The 10,000-nt window shown below is 50.2% G+C and overlaps 1 non-coding gene across 1 annotated transcript in view; it reads left to right on the forward strand.

Moving 5' to 3' along the window:
* The first annotated feature begins 9,180 nt into the window (after positions 1 to 9,180).
* LOC126141661 (small subunit ribosomal RNA) overlaps positions 9,181 to 10,000 on the forward strand; it is a 1,909-nt gene continuing 1,089 nt past the window's right edge. Inside the window, exon 1 of the ribosomal RNA XR_007529521.1 lies at positions 9,181 to 10,000. This exon is cut by the window's right edge and continues 1,089 nt beyond it. This is a non-coding gene — a ribosomal RNA (small subunit ribosomal RNA).

Consider the following 10,000-nt stretch of genomic DNA (forward strand, 5'->3'; position numbering starts at 1 on the left):
CCACAAAGCCTGCATCATCTGTCCACCACAGGAACCCGAACGCCAGTGCCTGCGTCGCACGAAGTAGTCAACCGACAATCACTCCACCCGCACCCGCACGTGCCCCACCCCAACCGCCCAAATCGCAACCCAAGCGGATGAACGGCGGACTCTTCCCGCACTCGTACGTTGCAATCCACCCCTATATCTTGCGTTTCATGACGAGTTATATCCAATATGCCAAATTCCCGCTGTCCCGCTGTCCCGCTTCCAATATGTGTGTCTTATTATTTAGTCCGTGCTAGGTTAGGAAATACTTTCAGAAAGCTAAGTCGTATGTACTGTGTAGCTGTCAGCTCTGCATGAACGTCGACGATAGGAAATAGACTCCTTGGTGATTAGCATCGTAGGTTACATAGGGTCCTTATATTCACTAGGTTAGTAACTCTACTTTTCTTTCCTTAGGTTAGGAACTCTAGTCACATAGGAAATATCATGTAAATGTGTGAAGGTGGAAGAGGATAGTGGCTGGCACCTAGAGCAAACTTCCCTTAGCATCGTAGGATACATAGGGCCCTTATATTCACTAGGTTAGTAAATCTACTTTTCTTTCCTTAGGTTAGGAACTCTAGTTACATAGGAAATATCATGTAAATGTGTGAAGGTGGAAGAGGATAGTGGCTGGCACCTAGAGCAAACTTCCCATAGAAGTTCTTGTTCCCTGAGGTGTTCTCATCACGGGTGGAAGTCTAAGCTCTAAGGAAGAGAAGAGCTGTGAAAAGCCGCCCCAGAATGGGGCCCAGTAAAGAAAATGGAGATATAGGAAAGGAAGTGGGCCGAAATTCCATGAATCCAAGTGACAAGGAAGAAACTAAGACATGTACTGACCTTCAAGCAATGACTATCATAAGAGAAGAGATGGAGGCGTTTCTGTTTAACGAGAACAACAAGATAAACAACGCCCAGAAGAAATTCATTCTAGGGAAACTGACAGTATACGAGCAGATACTGAAGAAATATGAAATGGATATTCTGGAGCTTACAACAGAGCTGAGGTGTGTCAAGGCTACTCTAAATACATCTCCAGTACAAGTCGAGAGCTATGCCAGCAAGGCAGCGGCACAACCATCCATACCAAAAAACGAACCCAGGAAAACCCAGCAACCAAAAGTTCTCATGATCAAACCAGCAGAGGGAGCTCAGAAAACGGACAAGGAACTTCAAGAAACAGTAAGGACGCTAATCGCCACTTCACTAAAAGATGTAAGGATCTCAAAATGCAAGGCAGTAAAAGACAAAGGCATTGTTCTGGAGGTCCCAAATGATCAGGATGCAGAAAAAATAAAGAAGTGTGGAGACATAGCTCAGTCCGGAATTGCTGTATCAGATCCAAAAAAAAGAAATCCGAAGGTAATCATTTTCGACGTCCCAAGACAGACAACAGAAGAGGAGCTGAAAACTGAGCTGTTTGAAAGAAACCTCTCCAGGCTCAACACATCTCAGGAAGAAGTTATGGATGGCATCAAGGTGCTGTTCAAGACTGGCCCAAAGGAACGGGAAGACGTAAACTTGGTTTTGGAGACAACACCAGAGCTCTGGAATAAGCTAACACAACAAGGCCGTGTCTACATAAACTGTACCTCACACAAAGTGAAAAACTACAACAACATAAACAGGTGCTTTAAATGCCAGGGACATGGACACACAGCTGCCAAGTGCACGAGTGCAGAAAACACCTGTGGTCACTGCGCGGCATCTGGACACACCTACAAGGACTGCCCAATGAAAGATCAGCCAGCACACTGTGCAAACTGCAAACGTGCTAAGAAGCCACACAACCATGCCGTAACAGAGAAATCCTGCCCAGAATATAACAGAGTCAAGGCCATAATAACCTACAGAACTGATTATGGCCAGTAGGGACGATGCAGTTCTGCACACTGGAAGAAGACAAGGGACTGGCACACAGAAAAATGTCATAAGGATTCTCCAAATAAATGGGCAAAGGGCAAAAGTAGTCCCTGATCAACTGGCACAGAGGATAAATGAGGAGAATGTGGACGTGCTGTTGATACAGGAACCCTACTGTATAAACAACAAAGTAGTTGGATATCCCCCAAATTATCAGCTCATGTATAGCGCCATAGATGGAGCGACAAAGGCAGCTATAGCAGCTAGGTCGCAGACACTAACAGCAATGCAGCTCACAAATTTCTGCAACAAGCACATGGCTGTTGCTAGTGTAAGTGGGAACTTTGGCGAGTTATATGTGGTTAGCCTTTACTGCCAATATGGGTCACCTGTGGATCAGTTCCTCCAGGAATTGGAGGTCATCCTGGACAAACTGAGTGGGAAACCAATAGTCATAGGAGCTGATACAAATGCCAACTCACCAGTCTGGCACAGCCAAACAACAGACGAGGCAGGCAGAAAGTTGGAGGACTTTATCTCTCAACATGGTCTTCTGGTTATAAATGAGAGATCGCAGCTAACTACTTTCAGTGGGCCAAATGGGGAGAGTAACATCGATGTTACTATATGTACACCCTTAGCTGCCAGAATGCTGTGTAGGTGGATGGTCCATGAGGAATGGACATCAAGTGACCACAGGGCAATCACTTATGAGGCCAGAGTACCCCAACGAATGAGGGCAAAAGAAGAGCTCCCAAATTACAATACAAGATGTGCAAAGTGGTCCATTTTTGATAGACAGCTCATTAGTGCCACAGAGAACTGGCTACAAAATCCACAGGAGGGGGTCAACGAAAAGGTACACAGACTGCAGGTGGCAGTCTATGAGAGCTGTAAAAAATCAATGAGAAGGAAGAGACAGGTGCAAAATCCAGTACCATGGTGGAACACAAAACTAGCAAACCTGCGGCGGGATACCATGTCTGCACGGCGATTATTACAACGCACACGCAAAACTGGAAATGAAACTGCTCTGGTAGCTGCAAAGAGCAACTACAACAAAATTAAAAAACATGTTCAACAAGGAAATAGCCAAGGCGAAAGAAGAGACATGGAAGAAGTGGGTCTCTGACTGTGACAAAAACGATCCATGGGCCATAATGAGAAGAGTACTCCAGCCAAAATACGGCACAGAGAGTGTAATTAGCAACATTAAAACTGGGAACCAGACTCTTACCATGACATGGGAAGAGACCATAAAATCACTGCTCCAAACCCTCTTACCTGACGACGATGCGGATCAGGATACTGAAGATCAGCTAGTTGTGAAACTCGATAACGAGAGTTACAACAATGTGGAGCTAGATCCAGACTTTACAACTGAGGAAATAGGCGCCGCTATTAAGGCCTGCAAACCAGGAAGAGCAACAGGTCCTGATGGCATTGATGATGCAGTGATCAAAAGAGTATGGCATACCAGCCCTCACCTCCTCTCAGAGATATACAACACCTGTCTGCAGGAAAGGAGAGTCCCAGAAACATGGAAGGAAGGAAGAGTGTGCATACTTCTCAAATCGGAGGACAAACCAAGGGATGAACCAAAATCCTACCGCCCAATATGCCTTCTCCCCATCCTAGGGAAAGTACTAGAACGGCTTATTGTAAATCGTCTTGAGAAACGATATGAGGAATCGGACCTGAAGGCCCCAAATCAGTTTGGCTTCAGGAAAGGGGCATCAACTGAGATGGCCATTAGGCAAGTACTAAGCCACGTACAATGTGAGGAGAAGTACGTTGTTGTAGTGTTTGTAGATATAGCAGGCGCCTTTGATAACCTATGGTGGCCCAGCGTTATGAGGCGACTCAGACAAATCCAATGCCCGCGAAACTTGTACGACCTGATGGGAGATTATTTCAGGAACCGAAAGGTGATGGTGGGCAGCAAGGCTGGTGTCGTGGAGAAATGGGTCACTAAGGGTTGTCCACAAGGCTCCATTTGTGGCCCATTCCTCTGGAACCTCGTCTTTGATGAGATGGTTGTCGAGAGGGAGGGCGAGCAGTGGGCAAAGGTGGCCTACGCAGACGACCTGGCAATTATAATTAAGGGACAAAGTAGGAAACAAATAGAAGAACGAGCAAAAACAGCATTAGGCGAAGTCAGCAGGTGGACGAGACAGAACAAGCTTGCAATATCCCATCACAAAACAGTCGCCATGACCATCAAAGGCACTTTCGATAGACACAGACCGCCTACCATACCATTTGAGGGCAAGAATATAAAGTTTGTCCAAGAATTCACGTATCTGGGAATAACCCTTGACGAAAGACTGTGGTTCACACCTCATGTGAGGAACATTCAGAAGAAGCTGGGTGAAGTCTCAGGTAAACTCCTGAGGGTGACCAGAACAGAGTGGGGTCTGCAAAAGAAATCACTAAAACTAATATACCAGGGTCTCTGTCTCTCTGTTTGCAGGTATGGTGCAGCAGCGTGGGCAGATCGGACGAAGCACCGGTATGTCAAACGCATACTAGACTCAATCCAACGACCATTTCTTTTGCAGATGACCAGAGCCTGCCGGACTGTGTCAACTGATGCTCTCCAAGTACTCACAGGGTGTATGCCACTTGATCTGGAGATAGTCAAAGCAGCCTTGCTATACCATACCAAACACGGAATGGCTGGCTCGGTTGCTGGGTTCCAGGTCCCCAGAGCTGTCATGGGGCAAAACCCAAGATGTATTGCTAACAAACATATAAACTGTATGTTGCAGGAAGAGTGGCAGGAAAGGTGGAACAGGACACAGAATGGCAGGGAAACTTTTAGCTGGGTACCAAATGTGGAACTATGGCAGACAGGCTGGCGTGGGGGCATGGTTCCACCATACTCCCTGACATGTCTTCTGACAGGCCATGGTCTTAAAAAGAAAATATATGAGCTGGGAATAGAAGACAATGGCAGATGCACATGTGGAGAGGAAGAGGACTCAAATCACATAGTCTACACCTGCGCACTATACAACGAACCCAGACAACAGCTTATGGGGGAAATGGGACCTGAGTCTCTCAGGACAAAGGAAAATCTCTTAAGGACAAAAGAAAGCTACTTAGCGATAAAAGAATTCGCAGAGGAGGCTTTCGATATTCGGGAAGTTGCGAGGATACTGCACAACACAGAGTAAGTATTCACGATTTACAGCAGAAACACCAGGAAGCGACCGAAGAAAGCAAATCTCAGTCTAGGGGAACAACGAATGATTCGAGACCCAATGATTCCGAAACAGCCCTAAATTCTTGGACACTTGGAGGACCATGGCTGAGAGTGGAGGGGTGAAGAGCTGCCTCTTAAAATACCACCAATGATACCTCTACATGGATCCTGGGACACCAGTGGCAAGTAGGGTATGTCGGAGGGTTAGATGACCACCTGTATGGTCAGGAAATGGCTAAGACCCCAGGAAACTGGTGATCGACAGCATGTGGGCCTTGCCAGCCTGGGAACTACAGGTTGTCCCCCTGGGTACCCCTCATACGTATGAACATGCTGTAAGTGGATGCTATACTGCTGACGAAAGGGTCGCCGTCAGCAGTGGCGGCGCCGCCTCCACGTGGTTCCCCGTGGGCACCCCTAAGGGTGGCTAAAGGCGCTCTTCAAATGGAAGGTCCATTCCCCCAAAAGATGGGGGTAGTTTTTCCAAGCTGGTTGCCTTCGTCGTGGTGGAGTTGGGTAGTGGACACGTGGGGTGGACTTGAAGGGAGGATGAGCAGTAGCTCAGGGATCCCTGATGATGATCCACCTCTGGAAAGGGGGAAACCCAAACCAGAGCTGCCATGTATGATACTGTCCCTATACATGCTGTAAGTCTGTGCACACAATATGAACCACACCTCAGCGAGACACTCCATCACACATTACTCTCTGCCTGTAACAGACACAGATACGATATGTAAGCACCAGCATGGACCAACGTCCGGTGCATCCTCTCCGCCACAGTACACCATCCACACTATGATAACCACACCAGGGGGTCCAATTATAAAATAGAATATCCCACCCGTCCAACATCCACAATTGCTCAGATAAGCCACCAACACCCACACATGTCCTACACAGGGGTGCACCCAACACCACCACACTGCCTCCTGTTACGGCACAGAAACAATGGCAGGAATGAATCACACAGGTCTGCCACTCCCTTGCCGCAACCACAGACGCGGCGCGCCTCCAGTCACGAGCGAAAAGCGCATCCTGACGAGACAGAACTGCTGTGACATACTGACGCTGCCTCAGACATTCACTTACAATGATCACTACCAACGAACCTGCCCCCCCCCCCCCCCCCAAACACACTATCTCTTACCATGTTGTGTACTGTAATCCAACCCATTTTGCACCTTAACCTAACCAAATTTGTAACGCAATTTGTACCGCAATGTAACGCAATTTGTACCGCAATGTAACGCAATTTGTACCGCAATGTAACGCAATTTGTAACGCAATTTGTGTCTTAACCTAACCCACGTTGTGCCTTAACCTAACCCACGTTGTGCCTTAACCTAACCCACGTTGTGCCTTAACCTAACACACGTTGTGCCTTAACGTAACCCACGTTGTGCCTTAACGTAACCCACGTTGTGCCTTAACGTAACCCACGTTGTGCCTTAACGTAACCCACGTTGTGCCTTAACGTAACCCACGTTGTGCCTTAACGTAACCCACGTTGTGCCTTAACGTAACCCACGTTGTGCCTTAACGTAACCCACGTTGTGCCTTAACCTAACCCACGTTGTGCCTTAACCTAACCCACGTTGTGCCTTAACCTAACACACGTTGTGCCTTAACGTAACCCACGTTGTGCCTTAACGTAACCCACGTTGTGCCTTAACGTAACCCACGTTGTGCCTTAACGTAACCCACGTTGTGCCTTAACGTAACCCACGTTGTGCCTTAACGTAACCCACGTTGTGCCTTAACGTAACCCACGTTGTGCCTTAACCTAACCCACGTTGTGCCTTAACCTAACCCACGTTGTGCCTTAACCTAACCCACGTTGTGCCTTAACCTAACCCACGTTGTGCCTTAACGTAACCCACGTTGTGCCTTAACGTAACCCACGTTGTGCCTTAACGTAACCCACGTTGTGCCTTAACGTAACCCACGTTGTGCCTTAACGTAACCCACGTTGTGCCTTAACGTAACCCACGTTGTGCCTTAACGTAACCCACGTTGTGCCTTAACGTAACCCACGTTGTGCCTTAACGTAACCCACGTTGTGCCTTAACCTAACCCACGTTGTGCCTTAACCTAACCCACGTTGTGCCTTAACCTAACCCACGTTGTGCCTTAACCTAACCCACGTTGTGCCTTAACCTAACCCACGTTGTGCCTTAACCTAACCCACGTTGTGCCTTAACCTAACCCACGTTGTGCCTTAACCTAACCCACGTTGTGCCTTAACCTAACCCACGTTGTGCCTTAACCTAACCCACGTTGTGCCTTAACCTAACCCACGTTGTGCCTTAACCTAACCCACGTTGTGCCTTAACCTGCTCTGTAATTGGCATATGACACGTTACATTAATCTAGTGTTGTCTAACCACAACCCTCTGAATATAGTTCGCTACTCGCACCGCCCACCCTCTTGTGTGTCGTTTCATGTTGAACACTTCGCAAGTGTTGCTTACTTTTTACATGCTCCCGCTGTACACTGTAATGTGGACAACTGCAGGATGTACATCGCCCCCCCCCCCTCCACCCTGCCTTCGCACGCTGGTCGTTCAGGTGCTTGCGTGTTCAATGCCCTTCGCAGCTGTTCACTGGCATTCGCATGTCGAAGCGCTCAGTCTACGTCGTGGTACGGCCTGTGTCCACTGTCCGCTGATATCGTAAGCTTAATCCTCACATTGTACTGCACATAGGTCCGTATGTACTGAATGATACGCTGTGGCACATGTGTGACCGTACGACTGCGCCCAACAACAGCGAACCATACGGTCCAAATGTTGTGCACTCAGCCACGTGCCGTCTCCCCATAACAGCTACATTGCAGTGTGGTACGCCATAGAGACGTGTGGGAGTAACGGACGCCCTGGATGGCGATCAGCATGAGCCGTCTGTTGATGTAGTGGCGCGTGTATTCAAACGTAGTCGTCTCTTCTCACACAGTGTGATAGCATGGTGCACCGCGTTCCACATCTGCGACATGGTACAGATGCTGGTTGACAGTCGGTCTCGTAATGGACATCGCATACGTAGGGGGCCACCTCCCACGTGTTCTCTAGTCGTGCACATTTTGTTGCGTGTATGTGGGCAGACGTAGTGTGTCGTGACACCTAACAGACAGGTATGCAATAATCGTTGCATTTGCAAACTGGGATGGACGTCTACGTTTGCTGGTGACGTGACGCAACGCAAATGAACAACTGGTAAACCCATTGTGGTGCGGTTGTTGTTGCTGGAGGTAAATCAGTAAGGGCAAATCTGTGTGTGAAGCGATACGCGGCGGTGGCTGGGTGGGACCGTCCCCGGCCGGTGAGGGGGGGCCGCCCGGCGTGCTGGCCGCGCGGTGCGTGGGCGCACGCGCTACAGCCGGCTGGTGGGGGCGCCCAGTGGCAGGCGCGCCGGCCGACGGACGCGGCAGGCGGCGCAGCTGCGCGCCGGGGCACCCTGCGCGCGGCGCCGGGCGGCCAAAGTGGGTCCTCGCGGGCCCGGTGCGAAGCGCGGTGGACATCTGCAGTGTGCTGGTCCGACTGAGGACTGTGTGCGTTGAGGATGCGCCGCCGCCCGGCACTCGGCGCCGCGACGCCGTCTGCTGCTCGGTCGCCCCAGCGGTTCTCGCTGGTGGTTTGTATCGCAGTTGTGCAGACGTGTTGGCACGTGCGCTGTGCTGGGAGAGTTCGCTTCGGCACCCACGTGGGGCCTTTGCCCTTCTGTGGCGCTGGCGTTGGAGCTGCCGGTCACCGTAGGTGGCGCGTGTTGTCTCCCGCCGGCAATGCCACGACAGCACGCTCCCGGGCCTCTGTCGGCAGCGGCAAGCTCAGTTGGGAGCACGGGTGGTCGCACCTAAAGCGTCTACTCGCCTAACTCCGGGCGATTGCGCCTCTCTCGAACCCGACCAAGTACTTAGGACGGCGCTGCGCGCCGCCGGGACCTGAGAGGGTTTCGAGGTGTATTGTGCAGGGGAGCTCAGCCTCCTCCTGTTTGCAGAATAATTGAGCGGACGCTTGCGTGTTCGCGCGGGCCCCTGGGACACACTCCCGGGCGGCCGGCTGCTCAGCTCTAGTTGACGCAGCTCCCTGGTTGATCCTGCCAGTAGTCATATGCTTGTCTCAAAGATTAAGCCATGCATGTCTCAGTACAAGCCGCATTAAGGTGAAACCGCGAATGGCTCATTAAATCAGTTATGGTTCCTTAGATCGTACCCACGTTACTTGGATAACTGTGGTAATTCTAGAGCTAATACATGCAAACAGAGTCCCGACCAGAGATGGAAGGGACGCTTTTATTAGATCAAAACCAATCGGTCGGCTCGTCCGGTCCGTTTGCCTTGGTGACTCTGAATAACTTTGGGCTGATCGCACGGTCCTCGTACCGGCGACGCATCTTTCAAATGTCTGCCTTATCAACTGTCGATGGTAGGTTCTGCGCCTACCATGGTTGTAACGGGTAACGGGGAATCAGGGTTCGATTCCGGAGAGGGAGCCTGAGAAACGGCTACCACATCCAAGGAAGGCAGCAGGCGCGCAAATTACCCACTCCCGGCACGGGGAGGTAGTGACGAAAAATAACGATACGGGACTCATCCGAGGCCCCGTAATCGGAATGAGTACACTTTAAATCCTTTAACGAGTATCTATTGGAGGGCAAGTCTGGTGCCAGCAGCCGCGGTAATTCCAGCTCCAATAGCGTATATTAAAGTTGTTGCGGTTAAAAAGCTCGTAGTTGGATTTGTGTCCCACGCTGTTGGTTCACCGCCCGTCGGTGTTTAACTGGCATGTATCGTGGGACGTCCTGCCGGTGGGGCGAGCCGAAGGCGTGCGACCGCCTCGTGCGTGTTCGTGCGTCCCGAGGCGGACCCCGTTGAAATCCTACCAAGGTGCTCTTTATTGAGTG

This window comes from Schistocerca cancellata, unplaced genomic scaffold, assembly GCF_023864275.1.
Source record: "Schistocerca cancellata isolate TAMUIC-IGC-003103 unplaced genomic scaffold, iqSchCanc2.1 HiC_scaffold_736, whole genome shotgun sequence".
In the NCBI taxonomy this organism is placed as follows: Eukaryota; Metazoa; Arthropoda; class Insecta; order Orthoptera; family Acrididae; genus Schistocerca; species Schistocerca cancellata.